Genomic DNA, 24,221 nt, shown 5'->3' with positions numbered 1-24,221 from the left:
AATTGATTTTTATAAAAATTTTAATGGGGTGACACTAATAAACCAGGGTACATATGTTCAGAGAAAACATCTCCAGGTTATTGAGACATTTAATTATGTTGCATACCCATCGCCCAAAGTCAAATTGTCTTCTGTCACCTTCTATCTGGTTTTCTTTGTGCCCGTCCCCTCCCCCTCCCCCCTCCCTCTCTCACCACCACCCCTGTAACCACCACATTCTTGTCCATATCTCTTAGTCTCATTTTTATGTCCCACCTATGTATGGAATCATACAATTCTTAGTTTTTTCTTATTTACTTATTGCACTCAGTATAATGTTATCAAGGTCCATCCATGTTGTTGTAAATGATCCGATGTCATCATTTCTTATGGCTGAGTAGTATTCCATAGTGTATATGTACCACATCTTCTTTATCCAGTCATCTATTGAAGGGGTTTTTGGTTATTTCCATGTCCTGGCCACTGTGAACAATGCTGTAATAAACATGGGGCTGCATGTGTCTTTATGTACCAATGTTTTTGAGTTCTGGGGGTATATGCCCAGTAGAGGGATTGCTGGGTCATATGGTAAGGAACTACATTCCTCATTGTCTGATTCAAGGTCATGTACCGTCCTGTCTGTCATGCTCTGCACCAGGAAAGGCCCCATTCTCCGAAAAGCACTGCCACACCGCTCACATGGCACCCCCATGCACTTGCCGGCCCGGGGCCTGTAAGCCAGTTCAGTGTCACCTCTTGCAACTCTCCGAGAGCATTGTTCCAAACATCCTGAAACACCGGAGGTTTCAGGAACTTTGGCTCAATCGTGAATACCATTTGCTCGGTGTCACCAACTGCAAGAGTAAGAGTGAACTGAACAATAGCAGGTTATTTGTCTCGGACATCAAGAAGTCTAGAGGTGGCCGAGGCTGGCTGCCCAATGATTCAGGCTCTAGGTGGGAATCTCTGCATATTCTCAGCCTTCCCTGCAGGGTCTTAAGATGCCTCCTACAGCAGCAGTCATCACGCATGGCATTTACAAGTAAGAAGCTGAGGGCTTCAGAGAGCTGGGGAGTTTCTGGTCATGAGCTTTCCTGTGACCAGGGTGGATCCTAAGAGCCCTCCAACACACTTCCTCTTAAACCATTTTGGTCAGAACTGGGTCACATGCCTTGATCTAGATCAGACTTCAGCTCCTCTTCTCTGAGATCAAAGGATCCCAACATGAAACGTAAATCAAAATCAGGATTCAGCTAGAAAGGAGAGAGGGGCGTCTTTGGAGGAGTCAACAAAAGTCATCACTGCTCCCCACACAGACCCTCCCCTGCGGGTCTGATTGACAAGAACACCGTGCGTTTGTCAGAGGGGCTCCTTCCGCCCAAGTGCCCTTGCTGGCTGCCCTGGGCCCCAAGCAGAGGTGGGTATCTTTAAGTTGGCACAGACACTTGGCCACATAATTGACTATTATCTAACTGACCCTTTGGATCCCATCAGGGTTACTGCTCCAGGTCAGGCTCTCTTGTCTTTGTCTTTTGTATTCCCTGGACCCGGCATTGTGCCCAGCACATGGTAGGCATTTAATGAGTGTTTGTTGAATTACGGTTTGAATTAATCAATATTTTCTTCCTTATATCCAAGTCACAAGTAAGTCCAAAAGTAATAAATGTTACATTGTGTACTTAGCTAGCAAGCATACTTTGTAAAACCTTACAGAGTTCTCTAGATTGTATTGTTGGTGTTACGGGGGAAATCCAGCAGTCTCTTATAGTGTACATCAAGATACCGGTGGCATCGAACTTGTGCCACTAGCTGTTGATGTTCCAGCAAAACAGTCACTCTGAAACCTAGAGAGTGGTTGTATAAACTTAGGATAAACCATTTCAATCTTGTGTAAAGACACATTAAACAGGGTAATAGCTTCCTTTGACTGAGTCATCTGAGGCCCAGTTCCACGAGTGCATTAACCTAGTCTTTATTGATATACCCTTAATGTTAAACAGCTCCTTAATGAAGTGGAGTGCCTCAGAGCCATCGGATAATGCCTGCAGACACACACTCATGCACACAAGCACACACACACAACAAGCGCGCGCGCGCACACACACACACACACACACACACACACACACACAGAGTCATCACCACCCCCAAAAACAACTGCAGAGGCAGTAATCATCTAATGTTAACGGGCACTATCGCATGCAACTCAATGTGCCAGTTTCTAACGCAGCTGAGTTAATTCTCAGTAATGGCTTCTTTGAAATAACCTGGCCCCCACAGAGGTACCTCCAGGTTCAACGGCCCGTGTAAAATATGATAAATGCATACATAATTTAGCAAGGGAAATAGGTAGCATTATGGCCACACTTCTGCGCCGCCGTTATTTAAAAGCCTGGCAGCTTGGTAGTTAGAAGCCGCTATGTCCAGGGGTGCTGTAATTCACCATTTGCTCAGAGTGGAAAATGGGGCGGAGGAGCGCTCCGGGCCCCGAGCTCATTTTTTATTTACAGCCCTTTTTTTTTTAATCCACTCGGCCATTTATGTTCCAAAAATAGAAGGAGGAAAAAAAAAATAAACACGCTACAAATTTAGAAGTTTAGAGGCTGGTTGGAGTCCTGTTAAGCGAGGTCTGAGATGCATTTTTTAAAGCAACTTTCGACAAACTTGTAAATGCCCGGTGAGAGTTTAAAAATTAGTTTCATTGTGTGTGTGTGTGTGTGTGTTTCTTTTTAATCCACATGTGGCCGTTTATGAGGCAGTGTTTCTTCAAATCCGAGCCTCTTCTGTGTCCTCAGACACATCATGTTGGCCCTACAGTTGTATGGTTACCTGTCTCATTCATGATTCTCACCCAACATTATTTGTAAATGGACCCACCTTTTAGAAAGTAACTAAATAAGCTTAAATGGAAAAATTTTGGAAACTAATGTAAATAGGGAAATGAATATGTTGCGCCATAAGACAGAGGTTGTCATTCTTCTCCCCAAAACACACTGAAATAACTCCATACTGAGTCAAACAAATGCCCGGTAATTAAAGTACGAGCGCCTCTGCGGCCTCCCTCCGAGCATGGCAGGGACCGGCAGCCCTGCTGAGGAGCACTGGCTTACTGGTTAAGAACACTGGCCTTTTGAATCAGGCGAGATCGGTTCAAGTCCCACCTCTGCCATGTGCCGGCTGAATGACTCACGAGCAGGTCTTTTAGTCTGTCCGAGCCTCAGTTTTCTGCATCTGGAAAATGGGGGGAAATTGTCGAGCAGTCACTTGAGAGGTTTATATGAGGTAATACATGTTAATCTCTCAGCCCGGTGCCTACTCCTTAGCAAGGGTCCAAGAAATGTCAGCTATGATTACTATTAACAACAGATTAGTTGTTACCAATATGATTATCATTGGAAGGTAGGGCTCAGCACAGAGAACCAACCACCAATGAGTTCAGTTCAGAACAAACACTATGTACTAGGCGTCTACCACATGACAGGTTCCGTGGCAGGCCCCGGTGACATGGAGACAGGTCTCGAAGTGACAGACTTGTAAAGAGCTAATGGCAGCAGTCCACGGGAAGAGATGTATGTGCCTAGGTTTGGATGGCAGTCCAGAGGAGGACATGACGGAAGTCGGCATCAGGGAAGAAACTATTGCAGATCAGTACCCCAGGCCTTTCCTGATGACTGTGGCGACACAGGTCAGTGCTGGAAGGGACCAAGTAAATTGGATTTCTGCTGGGAATAGCAGACGCATGAAATTCAAACGTACACGCACGAACGTACACGTACAAGCGTGGCGTTGGGACATCACCTGAGCGATGTTTGTGGACTGCCGCTCACCATTGAGATCCTGGGACCATCTAGTGTCACAGGAGGGATGACTAATTTCCGAACTGCAACAAGGATAACAATACACGAGGGTGCCACGGGGACACGGAAGAGAGGCTTCCTTACTCAGCTTGGGCTCCAGGGAGGCCTTCCAAGAAGAGGTGACATTTGAGCACTGTCTAGAAAGCTGAGCTGGGGTTGGCAGGTGGGGAGAGGACTCGGGTGTCGGGATGAGGCCCCTCGAGGGTGTGGCTGGCCGGGGATGGGGTGGGGGGAGCACCTAACCCACATTCATTGGCTGTGTCCTCTGTTTCAGGGTCATGCAGGGTCCTCAGAAGACAGAGATGGGTGGGCTAAGGGCTGAATACACGGACAGACCTTCGGGTGCCATCTTACCTAAGAGAATGCTTCCGAACCATGTCCCAACAAGCTTAAATCCAAGGCAAGTCTTAAATATCCCTAATAAAAGTAGTGTAAAATGCCCCTTACCATCTGACAGTATCCATTAAAATTAAAAAAAAAAAAAATGTGCACATCCCATAACCTGGAAATTCTATCTCTTGATTTCTACTGTAGAAAAAAAAGCTTGTTCAAATCACTTGCTTGTGTAAAAGGGTGTGCATTGCAGCACTGTTTGCAAAAAGGGGGGAAAAATTGGGACGAACCCAGATATTTATGCACAGATGAATGGCTGTCAGAACTGGTCTATATCTGCACCATGGGAATGTATGGGAGGCTAGAAAGGGTGATAGATTTATAGCTACACAGTCAAGGTTCCAAGACAGACAATATGATCAACTATTCATGTAAAAAGTATCAACACAGAAAGGTACCACATTTTCTATACTTACAGAGATATGTAAGTTTTTATTAGCTCATAGATATAAATCTCATATAAATATACAGAGAGTTAATTAAATGTTAGTTCTCTTGTACTTTTGCTGAACTGAAAACCATGGCTACCTCTGAAGGGCTCAGAGATTGCAGAAGGTGGGGGAAAAAAAGATTTAGGCCTTAACTTTTCAAATCTTTTACAAGGAGCGTGCATTCTGTGAATTGCCTCTGCAATTAAAGATTAATCAAAGCAACGAGAATGCTCTTGCTTTCAGAGTAAATCAGAACCCCCCTATTTAGAAACAAATTGAGCAACAAGAAACAAGACACTGCAATGTTCCTGCCCTGCGACCCAGTAATTTTCCTTTTTTAGGAGTTCATCCAACAGAAATAACCCCGGAGAGGCGCCAAGATTTTCATGTAAAGATGTTCAATGCAGTATTGTTTATCATTGTGGAAAAAGAAACGAGTGATCTGAAACGGTCAATAATGGGCAAAAGCCGAGACGGTCAGTTTACATAATGGCATGCTGAGTACCCATCAGAACCTCCTGGCAGACGCATTTCTACTGAGGGGTAAAAATCTTAAAATCATATTGTCAGAATACAAACAACGCGAGGGTAATATGGTCTTGAACATGATGCAAGCACAAATACACTTACACAAGACCCATGGGGGTGGGGCAGGGGACCCCGGACAGCCTCGTGTTCACCAGAGGTCTCATATTTAGACTTTGGCATGATCGTTCAACGCAACTATAGAAATAATCCCAGGGAGACCCTGCACAGTTACACGTAGACGCGCTCTTGCCATTCACGGGACTCCGGGTGCTTGCTGCACGTAAACATTTAAGATACAGCTCCATTGCTTCCCATCCTGCTTCGGAAATAGAGGGAGCCCAGCCTGCTCCCGCTAGCTGAGAGCGCCTCTTCGCAGCCGGCCAGCCGACACAAACGGTCAGCGGGACGTCCCCCAAGTGTGTGTGTGGGGGGGTGCGTACTGGTGCTCGTGCTGGTGGGCTTATAAATTTTTTTTTTAAATGAATTGTTTTCTGCTTTTTCTAAATTTTCTACAATCAGCATGTATCTTGCTTTCATAATTTACACATAGCTTCTAGAGTAAAATGTAAAAACAATAAAACAGAAGAGGAAATGCCCTCTTTTGAAACACAAAAAGCAGAGCCCTGCTCTAGAATGTGCCACATCAGGCGTCCCCAGGCGGAGACCTGGGCAGGCTGGCACCAGGGCCGGACAGAAAGAATGCAGCTGGACCCTGCTCCAGTGTCACGGAGAGGCCAGCGGGGACTCCTGCCCCTGCCCCGCCCTGCCCTGCCCCGCCCTGCACCTCATTCTCATCCTCGGTGAGGCCAGAGGGGCAAGATGATTCTGTTTCAAAGCCGGATCTGATGGTGGGAGGGGGGGAGTGGGGAGGCAATCCAGGCTCCGGCTCCTCCAGGTGGACCGGGGCCCTGGTGTCCTCACTCCAAATCAGAGTGCGAGAGCCCGAGCGAGGAGAAGCCACTCACTGGCAGGAACAAAGTGAGCAAGCAGGTCGACCTGACGGATAAATAAATCCCTTTATCAGGGGACTTCGGAGCAGAGGATTTATTAGCAGGGCAGACAAGCTGCGCCTGTATGTGGGGTGGCAGGTCCAATAGAACGAGAGAAGACAAGAAAGGCTTGATTACAGAGGATCTCATTAATGGATCTGGGTCCTACTCTCGGCCGGTTCTGTGCGTGCGTGCGTGCGTGCGTGCGTGCGTGTCCCCGTCCGCCCTATAGTGAGCATTCCTTCCCAGCACCCCGCTTCCACCCCCTCTTCCACCCCCGTGCCTCAAGCTTTTTCTTCCTACTAACAAAGCGGGTGGAACTGGTTCTATCAGCAGAACAAACACAAGGCACCCAGGTTTTTCCCCCAGTGAGGAAACTGCAGGACCACAGGACCACGTGCACACACAGGTCAGGGAACAAGCAGGGTGTCTGGTGGCAACCAGCTGGGCCCAGCAGCCAGCACCCTCACTGCAGGAAGCCGTTCCTCTTCCCGGCCCGCCTCTACTCAGTGGACGCGGTCATTATAAACACAGTGCGTTTTTGCATATTAACTAAATTAAAACAATAATATGTTCTTGCCTTTCATGTGCCATCCTGATAAATCCCGATTTACGATCGAAGCATGCTGATGAGTTGGTTAAAAATTAATTAGTCCCAGAATGTGTTTCTGCGTCGGCGACTGTGAATGCCAGCGGATACCTCTTATCCGGTCCTCAGCCACAGGGTCTCCTAAGGGAAGATATTCATCAGAGGCGTTCGGGAGAGACAAATGACGGAGCTGCCTGGTTTTCGTTTTCTTTTTCATGGTGTGGGGTGAAATTCGGATGTTATTTCGTGCTGATCAAGCTGGGTCACTTTAGAAATATGATTCCAAGCAATAACTGTGACACTTGACTGAGCCCTAATGTTCAGCTTGTCCAGAGACAAAGTTGCTCTCTGAAGCTCCTGGAGGGGACCTTCCCACTCTCTGTGGAGCCATGGTTCCTGGGGCCTAGAGGTTAATCACAGAAAGACCAGCGCCGTGGGGAACCATCCACAAGACCAGAGTGGGGCCTATTAGATTGCCATTGTGTTCCCACAGCTGGGAAAATCAGTCTTGAGATTCCGGCAAAATCTGGGTGCTTTGGCCACTGAGCATCAGAAGGTTCTAGACACTCCAAGGACAAAGAGGCATTAAGGATGACCTCCAAGAAGTCCTAAGACCCGCTGACCAGTCCTAACCTGGGAGGTCGCACACAGCACAGTTGCACTTTGCCAGGACATTGAATTCTCCGGCTCACACTGCATTAATATATTGTAAAAAGCCACCCTTGAAAACATCGCTCCCTTGCCTAGCGGATGTGTGTGGCACAGTCAGCTTGTTTGGCTTCCCTTGCCGGACCCGACCGCTGTCTCTGTGATTGAGCCTCACAGGAAGGACAGGCTCGCATTCCGTCTGTTTGCATGGAAGCCACACGGAGCGCACAGAGACGCTTCGGCCACGAGAGGCCTGCGGGGACAGAGAGGAGCAGGGGGGACTTGTAGGTCGAGCCTTCTGTCCCACAGTTCCTCCAAGGCGCAGGCCATTGAGCATTAGAATAAGAAAAATGAGCCCTGGCCGGTTGGCTCAGCGGTAGAGCGTCGGCCTAGCGTGCGGAGGACCCAGGTTCGATTCCCGGCCAGGGCACACAGGAGAAGCGCCCATCTGCTTCTCGACTCCTCCGCCGCGCCTTCCTCTCTGTCTCTCTCTTCCCCTCCCGCAGCCAAGGCTCCATTGGAGCAAAGATGGCCCGGGCGCTGGGGATGGCTCTGTGGCCTCTGCCCCAGGCGCTAGAGTGGCTCTGGTCACAATATGGCGACGCCCAGGATGGGCAGAGCATCGCCCCCTGGTGGGCAGAGCGTTGCCCCATGGTGGGCGTGCCGGGTGGATCCCAGTCGGGCGCATGCGGGAGTCTGTCTGACTGTCTATCCCTGTTTCCAGCTTCAGAAAAATGCAAAAAAATTAAAAAAAAAAAAAAGAAAAGAAAAATGGCCCGTTTGCTTAAAATGCCATTGTTTTCCAAGTGCGTGCAGTGGATGGAATTCACAAAAGTTAAACAGTCCTTACCCTTCTTGAGGGTTGGGTCAGGGCTAAGAGAATGGGATCTGGTGTCAGGAAGACCTGGCTGTCCAAACTGTTCTCTTATTTCTCGGAGTGTATCCTTCTTTCATTGTGTGTATCTGTAACTTCGGGATGATAATCACTAATCCACCACTTCCTCTGTGCCAGGGACTGTTCTTTATATACACGCATATAGCTGCACTCCGCTAGTCTTCGCAGTTTATCCGCCTCCTACAGGGGGAGGCTGGAACAATACAGTCTGTGTACAGGCCCAGCATCTGGTTGACCCTGATAAATGGTAGGAGCTGGCTTATTGCCATGCTGCTGCTCTTCTATCTCATCCCTGTGATTCCCCCATCTCACTGCCTCCGTGTCATTCACTCAACAAACATCTCCTGCCCACTCTGGGCCGCTAAGGGGTCAGAGACAAAGAGGTCGCCATAGTTCCCCTAATGGACTCTCTCCAGCTCCTCTGCTCTGATTGCTTTCTCAGCCCAAAGTCATCCATCCCCTTACCCCCTTGAAGTGGTCTGCCCAATGAACATGCCCTCACCCCTCAGCACAGGTATCACCTCCTCCATGAAGCCCCCCCCCCTCCCTAAGTCCACTATGTGCTGATATTCACCCAATTTGATGGAAAGTCTGGAATCTGTTCTGAGGGGTTAGGCAACCAGGCTGGCGGATCTGTCGGTACCAGGAGTAAAGGATCTCGAAGAAGCCCTCTGATCTCTCCTGCCGCTCCCTACTGTGTGGTCCCACAGCACCCTGGGTGGGCTCTATCTCTACTCTGTTACCCTATATTTTCACTGTTGGTTTTCCTCTCCTGTCACCCAACCTGACTGTGAGCCTGGCAGGCGGGTTTGAATATCAGTTATCTCCAGCTGCCTCAGGTTGGCCACTAGAAGGTAGCAATAATGGAGAGAGAGAGGGGAAGGAAAGAGTAAGATGCGGGGTGGGGGATGAGAAATGTGGGGGAACTGAGAGCTGGTGTATTTTTGGCCCATGCTCTGATCACCATGAGGAAGTGGCTACAGGCTATAAAGCTGTCGGCATAGACACCTCCCCCAGCCATCTGCCCCCAAAACTCTGGCACAAGAAATCTCTACCTTTCCTATAAAAATTTCAGCTCATATGCAAATTGTAATGTAAGCGTTGAGAATGATCTGCATTTTGCATTTGGAAAGAAAAACAAATCTTTTGCCCCTGCCCATGTCTGTTTTATTATTGTCCAGCCCTTTGAGGCTCTGGTCTGTGAGTGTCTGTGCCAGTGTGGGTGGCAGAGAATGGGCGCTTTATTTGCAAAGGAAGCAAGGTCTTTCTTTGGCTGTTCTCCGAACCCAGCTGCCAGTCACAGGGCTGGCTGCTTAGATCTGCTTCAAGAAAGTCTCTCGCCTGTACTGAGGAGACCGCTGCCCTTCCAGCTGGGGCTGCAGGACAGCCCTTGGATCAGGAGTGCCAGGGCCCCAGTGCCAGGCAGCACAGGGCAAAGGCACAGAGCCCTCCTGTGCCGTCCTCCTCAGAAGCTGTGTGCTGCAGTAGAAAGGAGCCAGGTGCAAATCTGGCTCTCTGTGTCCGGCTGTGTGACCTTGTGTGTTGAGCTTTTTGACCTCTCTGGGCCTCAACTTCCTCATCAGAAAAATGGGGAGAGCAGAATTCCCCCCTCATAGCGTTGCTGTCAGGAATAGGTGGGACGATGCCCTTGATCACATTCTGTGCATGGAAAGGTCAGATGCACATGTCGACTTATTACTAATGTAACAGGCAGTTGAAGTGTTCCCGGAGGCACCAAGGTAGGACAGCGGCTGTGTTCCACGGCGTGGAGTAGGGAGGGTCAAGGCCAGCGAAGTGCAGAAGTTATAGAAGAAAATTTCAAAAAACAATCGCACACTTCTCAAAGCTCTTCACCACCTTGGAGGGTAGAAAAGGGTTGGGTTGTTAAAACGCAGGGAAGATTCCGTGATGCCTCCTTTGGGAAAGGCATCTGGGCCTCCTCCCTCTGCCTCAGTGCCTGGGGATCTCAGAGAGCTTGTTCTGTGCGCCCTGCAGCTGGGGATATGGTGGCTCTCGGTCTGACTCACGCTCGAGGAAGCCACAGTGGCTGGTGGCAGCAGTGGAGGGAAGTGGAGACACGGCCCGATGATGGCAGGTCAGAGGTAGGTGAATCAGTCATTGTCACCACAGCTGGGCCAGCAGGGGCATCTCCAGAAACCTTGAAACATCAGAGAGTCTAAAGCCAGCCTTTGACTGTATACCAAGCAAGTAAGAACTTTCCCATCCTCCTGACCTTCCTTTTCGATCCTCACCCCCACCCCCACCCCGAACATGATCCTGGGAGGGACCAGAAAATAGGGTAGCAAGCTAGTAGTGGAGGAACAGATACAGCAAATCCACAGGGCCCTCCTGGCCTCAGGCCCTGGTGGCACGAGGGAAGATGTCAGTAATGAATCGAGGCAGAGTCCCTCACTTAAGGAGACCACAGGACCTTTGATTACCTAACAGGGACTAGGAAACTCATGGTCTCTCATATTCTCATTCTAGAGCACAGGACAGAATGCACGCGATAAACAGGTTTTAAGGGAAACGGGGGACAAAAATATAAAGTTGCTTCTGGGTAAGAGCCCTGCATGTCCATGTACTGGATACATTATCATTACTGACCCAGCATTAACCATGTGCTGAGCACGAGGCACTTTATATTTGTTAAGTTACCCACGGAGATAGGTGCCCTTATAATGCCCCATTTTGCAAAGGGAGAAACTGAGGTCAAGAACAGTTGGATGGCCCCTGCCACAGGTTGCAGGATGGGTGGGAGGGAGCCAGGCTTGCAGGCTCCAGGGTGCCATCCCACCTCGCCACCTTGGTGTCTTGGTGGGCAGAGCAGAGAAGGACAAATGTCGTCCCTCACGCCTCCAAGTGCACTCAGCTAAAAATACATCAAGAGTACACAGGAATTTTCACCAATTCCCTTGGGGAAGGACTTCAGGGAGACACGCTGTTTTGGTTAGAAGGACTTTGTTTTAAATATCAAGGCCCACCGAAGCTAGCTTACGGAGAAAGGAGGGGAACGGTCTCATAGGATCCAGGGATGTACTCTGGAAGCTTGTCCAGACGCTCTCTGCCTCCAGCCCCCTCCCCTTTCTGCTTCTCAGTCCTCCTCCTTTTTCCTCCACACGTTTCTCAGTGCCTTTTGCAAGATGTGGCTGCCTCAGCTCCTGGGCGAGGGGCACCACAGTGTCTGCCTGAGAGCAGCTGGCTGAATCCCATTTCAAAGCACAGAGGAAGATTAGCTCACCACTGAGTACCTACGACACATCGGGCACGTTGGGATATAGCAGTGCACAAAACAGGAAACAACAAAACAGAACAACCTTGTCCGGCAGGGGCGTCCCTTCTGATTGGTCTACCTTGGGTCAGCTGACCTCTGCCCCCAGCCCAATCAAAGCACTCGGGGTTGGGGGTCACACAGTACGGGGGGGGGGGGGGCTAGGACTGAGGTAGGTGTGGAATCCAAGACTGCCTGTCCCTGAAGCCATCAGGCCAGAAGATCTCAACCTATAGCTTCAGTCTTCCACGGTGGCCGCTGCCCGCTGCTACGTCCCGTTGCTCTTCTCCCTCAGGAGGGCCCCTACCTCATCTGGTGTGTCCCCGGTCTCTTGCATGCTGGGTCAGACACACATTGGCCTTTACCTGGCCAGGTCTTATTTTCCTGTTGCTTTCCATCCTTCTCGCTGGCCAGAGGGGAGCGAACGCCTTTCAGGGGGAAACGGGGCCGTCTCCCCCTGCCCTGGTGCGGGCAGCAAGCGGAGGCCGAGCCGGGGGACAACAGCACAGACGGAGCGGACGGACTATACTGGGACTCTTGTCCCCCCAGATGGCCTCCGCCGAGACAGTGACACCGCTTTGCACAGCCGGCCTGGCTGTGGGGGCCTGGCTGAACGGGGCCTTGTCAGAGTGCCTCGGCCCTCCATTGTCCGGCAGGCAGGGCTGGGGATGACCTGCACAGTGCGGGTCCTCCCTGCTTCCTGTTTGATGGCCGTTGGGATCAGCCTCGGTAATGCCAGCTGCCGCGTTTCAATTGGCCTGGGTCTGGGCCTCCCACCTTCCCAGCATTTCAACAGCCTTTTTTCTTTCCTTCTTTCCTTTTTCTGTCTTTCTTTATTTTTAACACGAGCTACTGCGCATTCAGTAATGGAATGGATTACGTCAGAGGCTGCACTTGCCAGCCGCGATGCTAACTAAGCTAGACTCCTCGCTGCTGCGGCAGAGGGGGCCAACCCGGTGTGTGTGTCCTGGGATAGGGCTCCCGGTGCAGAACCCCCCCAACCCCCAGGTTTCTGCGGGATCCCCAGGTTTCATCATTTGAGAAGTCTGGTGGGTGAGAACGTGAATGCCTGAGTCGGGGGGGGGGGGGGATCAGCATTCAAATCCTGCCAGTGCCACTCACTATACTGGTCCTTTGCGTGCCACTTAACCCTCGATGCCCCAGTTTCCTCATGTAGAATGAGGTTGACCATGGCTTCCTCACTGCACACTGTGAGCTGAAATCAGGATAATGTAGGTAAGGTGCTTAGCATGGTCCCCGGAACATAGGAAAGACCCAGCACGTGGCAGCCATTGCTAATATATTTATTATACCCCTTCTTGAACTCTGTCCCCTAACATAATCTGCAGGGCTACAGAAGGGGGCTGGAACCAGGCATTGGAGACAGACAGACCTGCAAAGTCGTGACAATCACATTTACCTCCAGGATTGCTATGAGTGTTAAATGAGATAATGTGTATAATGATAATAAATCTGTCTGAGTGTTTTGTGCACCTGACTCATTTAATTCTCACAGCAACTTTGTAAGAGGGAGGTACAATTATTATACACCTTTTACACATGGGGAGACTGAGGTGTTAACCGGGGCCTCAGTAACTGATTCAAGGGTGTGAGCTGGTACGTGGATAAGGCAGGAAGTGGGTAGCATAAGAATGTCTCCAGTGTCAACCCCACTGTCTACCACATGGTCTGACACGTCTGGCACCTACTGGGAATTCAAAAATGTAAATAACGCCTCCACACATCGCAGATGTATAAATGACAAGGAGACAGGGCAGAACGGACGGTTGGAACGACCGTGTAAGTCAGTCGTTAAGGAATAAGGTGAAGGCAGTGGCGTGACCACAAAGGGTTAAGAGCACCTACAGCACGCCAGGTGTTCTCCTGAGGGCTTGGCTCGTGGAACTGTGAATTCTAGGAATCGCCACGTGTGGTAGGATGAATGGACCTTGGTGGTTCGTATGAATTCTGTCCACACACGCATCTGAGGTTGTGATCTCAGACTGGGCCCGGACACCACTTTGCCTTAGAACTGAGGGGGGGAAAATGATTCTGGGCTGTCCCCAAATGACCAGCAAACAGCATGTGCCAAGACTTGGAAGAACAGGACTCTCGTAGCCAAATTTCCAGCCTCATTTCCCACTGGTCCAGAAAAATATATGCACGGAGTGCAGCAGCGTCCGGGCTGAGGACCTGAATGAAGGTGTCAGTCGGAGGCCGGCAGGAAACAGATGGCACACACAAAGGAGGTGATTTCAGGAGAGTTCGGTAAAGGAGCTATTTACAAAGGGGTGGGGGAGCCATAGGGAGAGGCCAGTTCCCCGGGGCTGAAACAGCTGCCTCCCCTAGGCCAGAAGGGAGAAGGGATGGACTGGTGACCTGAACCCTGAGACAGAGTATTGGGTCCCTCTGGCAGGAGCTGGGGACTTTGGTAAGGGGTTCAGCCAACTCCACTGCTCCAGCAAAGGGAATGTCGGGGAATAAACACCCCAACATCACACTCCCCCCCTTGCTTCCAGACTTCTGCCAGGTCCCACATTGTTTGAGCCCAACCAGGAACCAGAGGGCAAAGGAATGCCATTGATTCAGTCCACAAAGATCAGACTCCCAAGGGCACAGAGCAAGGTGGAAGAGAGTGGCGGGTCTGGACAGGCAAAGGGAAGATCTCTGGAATACTAGCTCTTAACTGGAACCACGGAGACCGTCGGCCCCCGGGGGGACTGGAGATTCGAAGGTTTGGGATCTCAGTGATGCGGGTCTGTTTCTGGATCGTGGAGCGGAATGCCTAGAGCACAATGGGACCTGGGCTGGCCAGGCTGGGAGTCTGACGTCACCTCTGTCCCTCTACACTTTGGAAGGGGTCTCTTAGCCAACTGTAATTGAATCAAGGATTGAGTCTCATTTTGGCTCTATGGCTACTCTCTCCAAAGCCAGAAACAAACAGCTAACAAGGACTCCGCAAGCTCAGGGGTGTTCTGACTGCAAACTCATTCATGTTCTTCAAATCCGGCATCAATTTCTCTTCTTCTGGGGATGTCTTTCCTGACACTTGTATATGTCTGTCCCGCTGTCCAAAATATAGACCCCAGAATGGCACGGTCCATCCATCTCCGTCCACCCAGAACCAGACGCAGGCGTCTGACATACTGTAGGAGCCCAATATATATTCGTTACATCTTTATGTCTCTGTAGTCCGCAACAGATTCCAATTTAAACAGCATTGATTAAGCCCCCTACTACTCCCAGGCATTGTGTCCAGTCATTTTTGTATTAGTTTTCTGATTTAGATAGTCCCAACAGCCCTGGTTATTATCCCTATTTTTATAAATCAGGAAACTGAGGTTCAGAGAGATGGAAGATTAGAAGAGTTCCACTTCTCTGGTCTAATAATGCTCTTTCCTTGCCTGCTCAGAAAGTGTCTACTGATTGGCCATTGAGCAAGTTACTTCATGCATATGCATGAGCTGACTATATGAGTGAGTCCCAAGGGAGCCTGCGTGTGCGCGTGTCCGGACATCTCTGTGCACGCGCACGTGCGTGCACACACTTTGTGGAGCATCACCGACGGCGCTGACCTGCCCACAGCGCTCATCTCGTTTTGATGGGTGCTGCCAACGAAAACGCTCATAAATACCCTCCCTGTCAAGTTGGCCTCGAACCCACCAGCAACACAAGCATGAGATGAGCTCCGACGGATGCTGCCCTTGAACTCGGCTCCAGACTGGATGCAGAAACCCTGGCTATCCCGCACTTGGCTTGCTCCCATTGATTCAGAGCACATGCATTTCTGACCGTTTCCTCGGGCGAACAGTGGAAACATAAACTTGTCCGGTACCTACCCTTTACCGATTCTGCCGAGGAGCTGCCAAAATTCTAATCGGCCAATAAAAATCCACCTGCCTCAGAAGAGCCCCAAGCATGTCCCCATTTAACAAAAAGGGGGCAGAAGCCAAAATTTGCATATATATATATTCCATGTGCCCTGAACTTGCACATAGTCCTCTCAGTCTCCATAACGGCCCTGAAGAGAGGAACTGTGGTTAGCTGTATTTTATAAGTGATGGACCCGAGGTGCTGGGACACTGTGTTCGAAGTCACACAGCTAGAAAGTGGCAGAGCGCGGCCTCGGGGCAGACCTGGACTCCTAGCTCTTGCCCACGGATGGGATCAGCCTGAAGCTTTCTACTGCTGCTAAACCCTCTGGCCTCAATCACGGGTGGTGTCGCCTGGATTCCTTCTCATTACCTTCTGCCCTATTTTACCAAGGATTCAGGGCACCATCGGATCTGGCCTAGAAAAACATCTCTCTGACCCCTGAGAGAGAGAGAGAGAGAGCACAGAGACAGGAATGTGTTTTCTAGGCTGTTCTGTAGAACTTAAGGCACTTTTACGACAAACCTTTCTCCTTCCCGCGAATCCTCAGGACACCTAATCTGCCCCTTCCCAGAGCCCCGTCTCAGTCTGCCTTACTGCAGCCCTATCCCCCTTCTTCTTGGCAGAGGGGACTTGAGGGACAGGGTCTGTGTCTCATCCGTCAGTCACCTATAGCATCCAAAGCCCCATTGTCCGTCAACAGTCACTGAGCACCAACCACGCACCAAAGTCCGTATCAGACACTTGTACAGCTGTGAACGCATTTCTTCTTTGTGGCTGTTTAGGTGGAGTACACAGTAGCATTAGCCCACTTTATAGATGAGGATACTTAGACTGGGAGGGGTGAAACAACTTGCTCAAGGTCACAGAGCTAGTAGAGGGCGGAGCTGGGCTTTGAGCACCTTCCAACCTGCCCCACCGCTGGTGGCCCTTCTGCAACACGGCAGCTTTTGAACAAGTTCTCCGTTCGCATCGGCTCAACATCAAAGGAAGGAAGCAAGGGAGGAGGAGCAGGAGGAATATCGAAAACTGTTCCAAGTCAGCACAATAAAGAGAAATAACAGACTATTTCAAAGCAGTAAATTGGTGGAACATTAGAAAAATGGGTCTAGGCCCTAGACTAGGGTCTAACTTCCTTTCTTCTAAGGTCGTGAAAAGGGAGGCACACGCCTCAAACAGAAGCAGCTGGAATCGTAGCTTCAGAGTGGACCTTTCACTGGGCTTCCCGGGGGCGGGAGACACTCCGACGGCAGTCACAACATGTGCTCTGACCTTCTTTCCACTGCACTCGAGCAATTTATCTATACGGTGTACATGCATGTACATATGCAGTGCGGTGAGAGAAGTGCCCTTGGAGTTAAGTGACCAAGGTTCATATCCCAGGTGTGTCCCTTCCTAGCTGCCCAGCCTTATGTAAAAGCCTCTCATGTCTCTTCACCTCAGTTTTCCTATCTGTGAAATGGCATGACAAGATTCCTCCTTTCGCAGGGGCTTAGGAAATCAGATTATGTAGTGAATTGAAGCCCCCAGCAGGAGCTTAGTAAGTGTTTCCCACATCATTCTAGCTAATTATTTTGTTTTAAAACACGACCCCAAGCTGCCAGCTCCAAGCCTCCACCCGCAGACATTTCAGGGGAGCGGACGTGTCCGGGGACTGTGGAGCCAGACTGTCGGGTTTAAATCTGGCTTTCCCTATTCCCAGCTGGTGACCTGGACGACTCCCTTAGCCTCCTGTGGCCTCAGTTTTTCTCACCTGTAAAGTGGGAATAATTCTAAGACTTCCGTCTTAGAGTTCTTAAGGAGAGTATGCTCCCTGGGCACCCTGCTTGACACATAGCAAGTAGTCAGAAAATGTCAGTTACGACAAGATTGTCATTATTATCATGTCCTGAGTGCTTTTTCTTATATCTGTGCTTCAGCTCTTGTACTGCCTCCTCCTCCACGCCCCCCATATTCCAACTGAGGAGCTGGGAGCTGGAGGACCCAGATCTGCGGGGCCGCGGGGCATCACTTAAGTGCGGAAAGAGCCTCGTCATCTTTCAGTGATGTCAAGAGGGTTCGTTATCAATAATTGAGCAGTTTTCCAGGAACCCAATCTAGAGAGTGCAGCGCCCTGGCTGCAGTGGGGCCAGCCAGCTGGGGCTCCTGCAAGGCCCTGGGCACAGGGGGGACTGTTATCTGTCTGCTCTGGGGGTGGGGAGCAGAGGGGTCTGGCTGCTGCCGGGGCTCGGGGTGCAGGGTGGGACTCAAGACTCAAGCATCTACACAGGGCCCTGGTCTTTCCCAGGCCCCGCCCTCACAGTCCTGTTGCCAGAGCCCCGGAACAGAAGGCACTGTTCTTTCCCAGGTGTGCTGGAGCCTGGCGCCTGGAAGTCATTCTGAGCACCGCCCCCTCCCTCGCTGCTCATTTTTAAACCGCCCAGAAGCTCTGATGATTTTGTTTTTAAACATGACCCAAATCTGCCTCTTTCTTCCTTCCATTCTTATTTCCACCGCTCTGGAGCAGGCATGCTGGGACCTCCACAGTGGCCTCCCTGATTGACACCTGCAGCTGCCATCCTCCTCCCCCAAAGACACACACACACACACACACACACACACACACACAGCAGCTAAGAGAAATCTTTCTAAAATGCCAGTCTGGTCCTGTCACCCCCAGGCCCAAACCCTGTGGTGTTTCTCTGCATTGCTCTTAGGAAAACATTCAGCGCCTCACACATGTCCTCAAGGGTTGTGGCTAACCTGTGTCCAACTCCACCCCGAGCCATTCTTGCCTTCATTTATGACCTTCTAGCCACACTCCCCTTGTATCAGTCCTTGTCATCCAGACTTCATACCTCCAGGTCCTCGCCCGTCTTGTTTTCTCTCCCCGTATCTGCCTCCTGCCTATCAAGCAGCTCTCAGATAACATCACCTCCACCGAGGAGTCTTCTTTGCCCTCCTGTCTAAAACAGTGACCCCACACCCTCAGCCCTCTCCCCCCCCCACGGCCCCTGCATATTTGTACCATGAGACTCATCCCGACCAGAATGATTCCACCGATCTATCAGCTTCCTTATCTGTAGTCTATCTTTCCCTCTAGGAGGTGAGCTCATAGAGACACAGATCCTGTCTGTCCTGCTCACAGCGATATCCTTCGGACCACCAGCCCCTGGTGTTTGAAAGACAGACGGTAAATATGTATTCAGTGGATGGCTGGAAGCTGGGAGGTTGTGAGGTCGACTAGAGTCCTACGTTTGAGTCTCAGCTCTATGACCTGCTGTCTATGGGCATTAAAAGACTGTCATTGTAAGAATAATATAGATTCAAATTATTTACCTTCGGCTTTGATAATAAAAAACAAATTGTTTAAATATGTTTTTAGATGATATCTGTAAAAGGGAGACACCTCTAAGAAGACTCCAGTTTCAACTTGAGTGTTAAATCCATACATAGTATTATGTTTTTATTATTTCGTTACACTTACTTACTAACAATGAAAACATCACAAAATTCTTAAGTAAACACCCAAAGCTGATTTCTTCAACAATGCCAGCATACAGCATATAATCAGTTTGGTAAATAAAGTAAAATGTGCTTTAAAAAAAAGACTGTCATTGTATCTCTTGAAGGTACAGTACAGTGTACCCCAGTGCTCCCTTCACCGAGTTTCCCTTTGGGGAGGGGCTTCCAGGGAATTGAGAGAGACCTGGGACCCTCAGCCACAGGCTTTTCTCCTGCAGGGTGAGCGTCCATTATGCGAACTGGGTAGAACCCAGTAGATAATTTACGGCACACATGTGACCGTACAGGGTCCCCTAAAGGGAATCACAAGGGTGAGAAGGGAAAGGCTTTGAAGTTGTAACCTTGGCTTTGAGAAACTTTCCCATAAGACCAGCTGGAAAAGACAATAAAGAGGATTAAAAAAATACATCAGATGCTTTGCACCGATGTCGGAGCTGGTGGCCATAAGGGGGGGGGGCGGCACGTCACCTGACGCTGCAGGAGGTGACCTCCCAGCTTCAGAAAAAACCTTTACTGCTTTGTCTCCTGTAGGAAAAATTGTTTCTGTTCTTGTGACTCTAAAGCTCCCTAGTCCAGCCCCTCACCCTCTTTTTTTTTTTATTCTCCCATTGAAATAATTTATTTTATCACCAGGACCTTGAACTCGGGGTTACGCTGGCGTGGAAGCCAGCGAGGACCACCGGTGCTTAGCAGACATGCTTCCCCTGCTTGCCAGCATGTTGCATTTCTTTGTGTGTAAGGCACTTAACTCGGGACTTGGTATAGTGTAAGCACCCTGTCCACATGAGCTGTTATTAGTCCCCCTCCTATTTTATTAATAGTAATGGAGATAAATGCACTTTACAGTGAACAGCCTCGGATCCTTCCTCTTCCTCCTCTTCCTCTTCTTCCTCCTCTTCCTCTTCTTCTTCCTCCTTTTCCTCCTCCTCCCCTCCTCCTCTTCTTCTTCTTCCTCTTCTTTTTCTTCCTCCTCCTTCCTCCTCCTCCTCCTTCTTCATTTTCTTCTTTTGGAATGAAGTAAACAATAAAGAAATTCTAGGAGTCTGGAGTAAGTATGTCCTAACTGCCTGGTTGGAGTGCATTTGGTTCCAGTGCCTGGGGACCCTTCACGCGGCCACCCTATATCCATCAGGTGATGCCTGGAGTCTCACTCCTAATGCTGGTTCAGAGGAGAAGGCTCCCTGGGATGGGAGGAGGGAACCCACACTTGGTAAGCACCTACCAAGTACCCCCAAATACCTTATCGCAGTTAAGCCTCATAGCAGCCTTGGAGGGAGGGTTCTCCCCCCACCGTACAGGTAGAGAAACTGAGGTTCACTGCAATGCAGTAACTCACCGGAGGAATATAGCTAAAAAAGCAGACAGGCTAGATTTGAACCCATATCTTTATGACTCCAAAAGTCTGCATCCCTCCACTGTCTGGAGTCTGTTCTTAGGTCTTGGCTCCTTCTTTATGAGCCTGTAACAAGTTTGAGCTTGCCAAGTTTGCATTTGTTTGAAAAAAAAAAATGGCACCCTAAGTTGCAACTTGGTTTTTAGCATCTATTCCCCACGTTGCGGGCGGCCCCGTGCCAGACCTCTGACTTCTCCGCCTTAGCGGGTCAGGCCTCTCATCTGTAACCCAAACCCTGATCCTAGCAGAATCCTGTCAAAGTAAGTTATCGGCTGTCAGGCCTGCTTAAATATTTCATGGTGGCCTGGATCGAGGCAGAGGACAGATCAGTCTGCTCTGGGGGCCGCTGAGGCAGCTAATGGATCAACTGTGGGCACCAGATGTCCAGGGCTGGGATAGATGGCCCATCAGACGAGGCGAGCAGATGACGGAGACTTCGGGTTAAGCTTCTTGCTAAGGACAAGGTTGCATGTGTATAAGAGGCCAAATGTTTAAATGCCTGATTTAGATGGACCCTCAAGCCTAGATTTTGAGGAGAAGCTGCTTTCGTGTTTTTATGTCTCCTGAGTGATCTTTTAAGATACATATGCAGGTGCGTGTGTACACACACACACACACACACACACACCATGAGGAGGCTGGCTGAGCACCCCAATCAGCGGAGGGGTCAGTTGAGGCTCACAGAATTGAAATAATGGGCTTGCTCTAGGTGACCCTGGAGGTGACCGCAACTCTGCGGTCCGAGCCCAGTTTTCTGTCTCCATCTAAGAGCGGCAACAAGTGACTGGAATGATCTGGGAAATCTGGAGAGAGCGGGCACCTGGGTTCTCTTCCACTGACTGCCTGTGGCCGGATGACTTCCCCTCTCTGAGCTGCCTTTCCACCGTCTGAGGGGTTACGGGGACCCCTGATGCCGTGGCCAGCACGGCCATTTCCCCAGCGGCAGAGGAGGCAGGGGGCGCTGGCTGAGAAGGCGGGGAGATGGCCCGGAAGGATGGAAAGGCCGTTCCAGTTCGGTGCCCAGGATCTCCGCCTAGAGAACATGGTCCTCCATCCTGGGCAGAGACATGAAATGCAGGCCAGGACGGTGCTTACGTGGTGGCCGTCTAATTTTTTTTTTTTTTTTGTATTTTTCTGAAGCTGGAAACGGGGAGAGACAGTCAGACAGACTCCCGCATGCGCCCGACCGGGATCCACCTGGCACGCCCACCAGGGGCGATGCTCTGCCCCTCCGGGGCGTCGCTCTGTCGCGACCAGAGCCACTCTAGCGCCTGGGGCAGAGGCCAAGGAGCCATCCCCAGCGCCCCGGCCATCTTTGCTCCAATGGAGCCTTGGCTGCGGGAGGAGAAGAGAGAGACAGAGAGGAAGGAGAGGGGGAGGGGTGGAGAAGCAAATGGGCGCTTCTCCTGTGTGCCCTGGCCGGGAATCGAACCTGGGTCCCCCACGCGCGAGGCCGATGCTCTACCGCTGAGCCAACCAGCCAGGGCTGGCTGTCTAATTTTTAAGAGTTCCAATGCAGTGAGAGGATGCTGATGGTTCAGGGAGAGGCCGGGGAGGTCTGCCGGCTGGCCGCTGCCTCTGCGAGCTACGGAGCCGGTGTTCTGGGGAAGCAAGGGGCCCGAACCCGAGAGGAGGGAGGCGAAGGGCTCTGAGCATGGAGTCTAGCGAGGAGGCAGGGGTCCTTCGGGGTAGAGGGCCAGCTCTCCACTTCTCATGCGCCCAGAAATGATTTAGCGAGTGCCTCCTCTATGCCAGGCTCTGCGCTGGGTCCTGGGGACGGGGAGATAAGAGGGACAGACAGGGCTCCGCCCTCTGGGAGCCGGCGCGGGGAAGGAGGGCCACCCCGTCTCGTGGGACGTTTAAGGGGTCCACGTGGTTCTGCAGGAAGGGATGGGCGGGCTGGCAGGAGGCATGTCCAGCAGGGAGGTGACTGGGATGACCTGAGAGCTGGACGTGAAGGACGAGGAGGAGCGGGGTGGAGGGGGGTGTGGGGGAGGGTCAGGCACGAGGGAAAGGCCGTGTATATAAACGGGGGCCCTGCGGCTGAGAGGTACAGCAAACCAAACTCAAGGTGGCTTACACGATAAGGACATTTCTGACCTCCCTGACCGGGCAGTTCTGCTGCAGAAGGGACTCTCGTGTGCGGGGACATGCCAGCGCTCCGCTATGTTATCAGGGCCTGGGGACCTTCCATGTGTCACTGCTCTGTCAGACCCAGCATCTCAAGGCTGATGATCCCCTCACGGTGCTAGGGTGGCTGCTTGTAGTTCCAGGCTCACTCAGGCCTGACTGTGTCCAGGGGAAGAAAAGGAAATTTCTCATGTGTCTTTTTTTTTTTTTTTTTAAAGAGAGGGAGAGACAGCATAGTCTTCCTTAGACCAGAACTGGCTCACTAGATGCCCAACCCCAACCAATCACAAGTGAGAGACAAAGGTGTTATCCATGATTAAATTGGGGCATCTAATTGGGATGGGATAGCATAACTCCCCACCCCCAATGGGTGGACACATCTATCAAATCAGGGTTCTGTTAGCCAGGAAGGAGAGGGGGAGAGAGCGTCACCAAGGCAACCAACAATACCCCGTATTAATAGAAACAAGCTGTTGGTTAGAAATGGGGGAAAATGGCTTACATAGCAAGAGCAAGGTGTCCTGGGAAGAGGTGAGGTCAGGGGCATGGGCAGGAGACCCCTGACAGACTTGAGAACAGGCTGCTATTCCACGAGCAAAGGGGATGATGTAAGTGCATTTTATAAATGTAAGAAGCCAAGAGGCGTAAGGCACGCCATTATTTCATGAACCACTGAGAAAGATTAAGCACATCAGTTGTAAATTATGCTCTAATTTCTGAGATGCTAGAATGTGAAAAAAAAAAAATGTGAGTTAGACTCATTGAAATATGGAGGCAGAGCTGGGATTTAAACTCAGACCCCGTTTTCACTCCTAGGTTGTTGTCTGATCTCTGGTTTTCTGCCAGAGTGGAGACAATGCTTCTGTGGGGGCTGTTATGACCGGACCGTAAGAGCAGGGTCGACGTGTTTGACTAAAGGCCGGGTGCAAAACGCACATGGCGTAGAGTGAAAACATCCTACGTCTGAATTCCTTTTGGGCCACTCAGCTGGGAGGGGAGACTTGGGACAGAACCTGGCCCTCCCTGAAGATGTTCCCTCTTCTGCCTCTCTGGATGCTTGGAGGATTCGTAGCAGTGACAGGCAGGGGCCTGCTAGCCCATCACCCAACACAGCTGCGGGCGCCCCATCGGCCCCCGGACCCTCTCTCTTACGACTGCGGAAAGATACGGATGTGGTTCCTCAGAGGAAGAGCCTTTCATCTCAACTCCCCTTCCAAACCCACTGGTCCTAATGAAGCCCCCATCTTACATTTTGCCGTTGAGTCAACAGTCCCTAGAAGTGGGTGGACACCACGTTGGACTACTAGAGACAGCTGCCTCATCAACCCTGTCCCGCCCGCCACATGCCATCAACACACCTGCTATTTCAGGCACAGTCACTAAGCGCTTCCATCCAACCCTCTCGAGACGACAAGGTACCAAATGTTTTGAATTAATTGGCTTCTATTTTCCTTCCCCGTACATGCACCTTGATGCCTTTTTAGGGCAAGATCGACTTAGAGGAATCCTGCCTGAATTCTGGCAGCCCTGATTTGCCTCGGAGTTAATTATCTCTAATATGCCGAACAATTCCCTCTGTACCTTTTATGACATGGAGTGGAGGCATAATTTATCCAGGTCTATCATCTGAGACTCTTTCTTGCAGAAAGAAATGTGTGCGAGCGCCTGATAAAAATATTCATTTAGCCTGTTATTGTTTATTCGCGAGATGTTTATCAAAGACACACCCCTGGGTCAAGCA

The 24,221-nt window shown here is 50.6% G+C and overlaps 1 protein-coding gene and 1 non-coding gene across 2 annotated transcripts in view; both read right to left on the bottom strand.

The window, feature by feature from the left end:
* Positions 1–3,096: 3,096 nt before the first annotated feature.
* LOC136407727 (uncharacterized) overlaps positions 3,097–24,221 on the bottom strand; it is a 362,146-nt gene continuing 341,021 nt past the window's right edge. The window contains exon 4 of the transcript XR_010752001.1: positions 3,097–3,210. The gene's annotated coding sequence lies outside the window, so the exon portion shown is untranslated. The remainder of the gene's footprint in view (positions 3,211–24,221) is intronic.
* On the bottom strand, positions 21,762–21,837 carry TRNAA-CGC (transfer RNA alanine (anticodon CGC)). The gene has a single exon. It is a non-coding gene; the product is annotated as a tRNA-Ala (tRNA).

This window comes from Saccopteryx leptura, chromosome 6 (assembly GCF_036850995.1).
Source record: "Saccopteryx leptura isolate mSacLep1 chromosome 6, mSacLep1_pri_phased_curated, whole genome shotgun sequence".
NCBI classification, from domain to species: domain Eukaryota; kingdom Metazoa; phylum Chordata; class Mammalia; order Chiroptera; family Emballonuridae; genus Saccopteryx; species Saccopteryx leptura.
This window is presented reverse-complemented; position numbering and strand designations above follow the sequence as displayed.